Source organism: Syngnathus scovelli, unplaced genomic scaffold, assembly GCF_024217435.2.
Source record: "Syngnathus scovelli strain Florida unplaced genomic scaffold, RoL_Ssco_1.2 HiC_scaffold_24, whole genome shotgun sequence".
Taxonomy (NCBI): Eukaryota; Metazoa; Chordata; class Actinopteri; order Syngnathiformes; family Syngnathidae; genus Syngnathus; species Syngnathus scovelli.
The window spans coordinates 72,501-77,500 of NW_026061333.1; the positions used below are offsets into that span (position 1 = coordinate 72,501).

At 52.5% G+C, this 5,000-nt stretch overlaps 3 non-coding genes across 3 annotated transcripts; all 3 read right to left on the reverse strand.

Annotated features, from left to right (window-relative positions):
- Positions 1-2,289: 2,289 nt before the first annotated feature.
- LOC125992973 (5S ribosomal RNA) lies at positions 2,290-2,408 on the reverse strand. Its single transcript, XR_007489907.1, has one exon. It is a non-coding gene; the product is annotated as a 5S ribosomal RNA (ribosomal RNA).
- An 843-nt stretch (positions 2,409-3,251) lies between these two features.
- Positions 3,252-3,370, reverse strand: LOC125992791 (5S ribosomal RNA). The gene has a single exon (XR_007489789.1). It is a non-coding gene; the product is annotated as a 5S ribosomal RNA (ribosomal RNA).
- A 631-nt stretch (positions 3,371-4,001) lies between these two features.
- LOC125992969 (5S ribosomal RNA) lies at positions 4,002-4,120 on the reverse strand. The gene has a single exon (XR_007489904.1). It is a non-coding gene; the product is annotated as a 5S ribosomal RNA (ribosomal RNA).
- Between the last annotated feature and the right edge of the window lie 880 nt (positions 4,121-5,000).

Consider the following 5,000-nt stretch of genomic DNA (forward strand, 5'->3'; position numbering starts at 1 on the left):
TTCGACTTCCAGCGGCCGGCGAGCTCGCGCACCCGCCCGGCACATCCGGGAGGCCGTGCGCACGAGCCAAGTGGCCGAAAATAGCCCCCGCCGAGCGGATCGGCTGTTTAAAAGCACCGCGGAGGTGGTCGCGGCGCCTCATTCGACTTCCAGCGGCCGGCGAGCTCGCGCACCCGCCCGGCACATCCGGGAGGCCGTGCGCACGAGCCAAGTGGCCGAAAATAGCCCCCGCCGAGCGGATCGGCTGTTTATAAGCACCGCGGAGGTGGTCGCGGCGCCTCATTCGACTTCAAGCGGCCGGCGAGCCCGCGCACCCGCCCGGCACATCCGGGAGGCCGTGTGCACGAGCCAAGTGGCCGAAAATAGTCCATGCCGAGCGGATCGGCTGTTTATAAGCACCGCGGAGGTGGTCGCGGCGCCTCATTCGACTTCCAGCGGCCAGCGAGCTCGCGCACCCGCCCGGCACATCCGGGAGGCCGTGCGCACGAGCCAAGTGGCCGAAAATAGCCCCCGCCGAGCGGATCGGCTGTTTATAAGCACCGCGGAGGTGGTCGCGGCGCCTCATTCGACTTCAAGCGGCCGGCGAGCTCGCGCACCCGCCCGGCACATCCGGGAGGCCGTGCGCACGAGCCAAGTGGCCGAAAATAGCCCCCGCCGAGCGGATCGGCTGTTTATAAGCACCGCGGAGGTGGTCGCGGCGCCTCATTCGACTTCCAGCGGCCGGCGAGCCCGCGCACCCGCCTGGCACATCCGGGAGGCCGTGCGCACGAGCCAAGTGGCCGAAAATAGCCCCCGCCGAGCGGATCGGCTGTTTATAAGCACCGCGGGGGTGGTCGCGGCGCCTCATTCGACTTCCAGCGGCCGGCGAGCTCGCGCACCCGCCCGGCACATCCGGGAGGCCGTGCGCACGAGCCAAGTGGCCGAAAATAGCCCCCGCCGAGCGGATCGGCTGTTTATAAGCACCGCGGAGGTGGTCGCGGCGCCTCATTCGACTTCCAGCGGCCGGCGAGCCTGCGCACCCGCCCGGCACATCCGGGAGGCCGTGCGCACGAGCCAAGTGGCCGAAAATAGCCCCCGCCGAGCGGATCGGCTGTTTATAAGCACCGCGGAGGTGGCCGCGGCGCCTCATTCGACTTCCAGCGGCCGGCGAGCTCGCGCACCCGCCCGGCACATCCGGGAGGCCGTGCGCACGAGCCAAGTGGCCGAAAATAGCCCCCGCCGAGCGGATCGGCTGTTTATAAGCACCGCGGAGGTGGTCGCGGCGCCTCATTCGACTTCCAGCGGCCGGCGAGCTCGCGCACCCGCCCGGCACATCCGGGAGGCTGTGCGCACGAGCCAAGTGGCCGAAAATAGCCCCCGCCGAGCGGATCGGCTGTTTATAAGCACCGCGGAGGTGGTCGCGGCGCCTCATTCGACTTCCAGCGGCCGGCGAGATCGCGCACCCGCCCGGCACATCCGGGAGGCCGTGCGCACGAGCCAAGTGGCCGAAAATAGCCCCCGCCGAGCGGATCGGCTGTTTATAAGCACCGCGGAGGTGGTCGCGGCGCCTCATTCGACTTCCAGCGGGCCGCGCACTCGCGCACGCCGCCCGGTTCAAATTTTCTAAGTGCAACGCACAATGAGATGCATGAGAAACGGCCTTGGTTACCATCACATTTGAAGCGATGAGTACGAAGTTAAATTTTATGACTCGGTGTATAAGTCGAGGTCGATTTTTTTCGGTCGATTTTGGATCGAAAAAGGTCGACCAATACACCGGCAAATACGGTATATATATACTTATTATAAATGAAGTATTTATTTATATAGATTTATTGTTTATTTATATATATAAAGGGAGGTCCGCAAAAATATTTCTGACGCATAGCCGGTCCGTGGCGCAAGAAAGGTTGGGGACCACTAGTCTAAAAGAATCTGGCCGTAACTGGAATAGGGTTCTACGCGAATGCCCAACGGAAAAGTGAAGTGCACAAAACCTGCATTTGGCTGTATCAAAATAAATGTCATGAAAAAGGTAAAAACACTACATGGAAGCGCAATGTGTTGTGCTGGGTTCTTTTACAAGTAAAGACTGCTGCTTTGAGTTCACAGGGAGCCATGCTCTTTATTCACTGTACATAGAGGTTTTTAACTCGTGTTGTAGTTTCAGTGTCGGAGTTCAAACTAGGCTTGCAGTTTCCGAATGCCATTCGTGATGGGTGCTGTAAAAAGTTCTTGGCTTAAACGATTGAAGTGCACATAAGAAAAAAAAAAAAAAAAGAGCTTGAAGTGCACATAAGAAAAAGAAAAAGCTTACAGTACCTGGTATTCCCAGGCAGTCTCCCATCCAAGTACTAACCAGGCCCAACCCTGCTTAGCTTCGGAGATCAGACGAGATCAGGCGTTCTCAGGGTAGTATGGCCGTAAGCCGTGAGGTGACCCAACATTTTGCATTTTATAGACACAATCGCCCTTGAAACTAGCGAGCAAGCCAATGAAGCCTTCAAAACTGCTTCGGCACATGGAGACCAAGCATCCTGCATTAAAAGACAAACCTTAACCACTTTGGGTTTCATTGTCTCCGATTAAGCCTTGATGGGACCGGCTCGTTTCTGAGAAACAAGCTCGGTGCTCCCAATAATTCAACGTAATAGTGACTTTTATTTTTATGTGGTTTATATTTGTTTTTATGCCAGTCGTATCATTTTATTTAATCCTATTTATATATATTTATTATAAATGTAGTATTTATTTATATAGATTTATTGTTTATTTATATATATAAAGGCAGGTCCGCAAAAATATTTCTGACGCGTAGCCGGTCCGTGGCGCAAGAAAGTTTGGGTACCACTAGTCTAAAAGAATCTGGCCGTAACTGGAATAGGGTTCTACGCGAATGCCCAACGGAAAAGTGAAGTGCACAAAACCTGCATTTGGCTGTATCAAAATAAATGTCATGAAAAAGGTAAAAACACTACATGGAAGCACAATGTGTTGTGCTGGGATCTTTTACAAGTAAAGACTGCTGCTTTGAGTTCACAGGGAGCCATGCTCTTTATTCACTGTACATAGTCTGTCCTCTAGCGGTAAAAACGTGAACTGCAATGCTATGGCTGTCGCCACACAATGTAGGTTTTAAACTCGTGTTGTAGTTTCAGTGTCGGAGTTCAAACTAGGCTTGCAGTTTCCGAATGCCATTCTTGATGGGTGCTGTAAAAAGTTCTTGGCTTAAACGATTGAAGTGCACATAAGAAAAAAAAAAAAAAAAAAAAAGCTTACGGTAACTGGTATTCCCAGGCGGTCTCCCATCCAAGTACTAACCAGGCCCGACCCTGCTTAGCCTCCGAGATCGGACGAGATCGGGCGCTCTCAGGGTAGTATGGCCGTAAGCCGTGAGACCGCTCAGAATTTTTCATTTTATAGACACAATCGCCCCTGAAACCATGCCAAGCAGCGGCGGGACTTGATGGCTGTGGTAAAAGTTTCCTTTCACAATTGACGTGGGAAAAAAAAAAAAAAAAAAGGCTTTCAGCACCTGGTATTCCCGGACGGTCACCCTTCACTTTTGTTTTTTTTTGTTTTTTTTACAACCAGGGCCGAAACAGTCTTTCTTCCAAGGCTTTTGGTGTTTTCTGGAAACATGGCTATCATGAAAAGTTATTGACAGCTTTTTATGCGGTAGCACGAATTTGCCGTTGCGACCTGCATTTTGCTGAATCAAAATAAATGCCTTGAAAAGTTTAAAAACACTTCATGGAAGTGTTGTGTTGGGTTCTTTTACAAGTCAAGCCTGCTGCTTTGAGTTCACAGGGAGCCATGCTCACTGTACATAGTCTGGTCTCTAGCGGTAAAAAATTTAACTACAATGCTGTGGATGTCACCACATAATATAGCTTTCAAACTCGTGTTATAGTTTCAATGTCGGAGTTTAAATTAGGCTTGCTGTTTCCGGATGCCATTCGTGATGGGTGTTGTAAAAAATAGCTTCTTAAACGATTGAAGTGCACATAAGAAAAAGAAAAAGCTTAAAGCACCTGGTATTCCCAGGCGGTCTCCCATCCAAGTACTAACCAGGCCCGACCCTGCTTAGCTTCCGAGATCGGACGAGATCGGGCGTTCTCAGGGTAGTATGGCCGTAAGCCGTGAGGTGACCCAACATTTTGCATTTTATAGACACAATCGCCCCTGAAACTAGCGAGCGAGCCAATGAAGCCTTCAAAACTGCTTCGGCACATGGAGACCAAGCATCCTGCATTAAAAGACAAACCTTAACCACTTCGGGTTTCATTGTCTCCGATTACGCCTGGATGGGACCGGCTCGTTTCTGAGAAACAAGCTCGGTGCTCCCAATAATTCAACGTAATGGTGACTTTTATTTTTATGTGGTTTATATTTGTTTTTATGCCAGTCGTATCATTTTATTTAATCGTATTTACCGTATTTGCCGGTGTACAGGTCGACTCGGTGTATAAGTCGACCCCCTAAAATTCGACGGAAATTTACGATTTTATGATATATCCTTTGTATAAGTCGAGCTCAATTGTTGCATTATATTAAACTTCAAAATTCAATATGCGAAATTTATTGACGAAATGTGTTCAAATTCTGGGAGGCCGTGCGCATGCTGCTGTTTATAAGCACCGCGGAGGAGATCGCGGCCGGCGAGCTCGCGCACGCCGCCCGGCACCAACGGGAGGCCGGAAATAGCTCCAAGCCGAGCGGATCGGCACTTTATAAGCACCGCGGAGGAGATCGCGGCGCCTCATTGGACTTCCAGCGGCCGGCGAGCTCGCGCACCCGCCCGGCACATCCGGGAGGCCGTGCGCACGAGCCAAGTGGCCGAAAATAGCCCCCGCCGAGCGGATCGGCTGTTTATAAGCACCGCGGAGGTGGTCGCGGCGCCTCATTCGACTTCCAGCGGCCGGCGAGCTCGCGCACCCGCCCGGCACATCCGGGAGGCCGTGCGCACGAGCCAAGTGGCCGAAAATAGCCCCCGCCGAAGGGATCGGCTGTTTATAAGC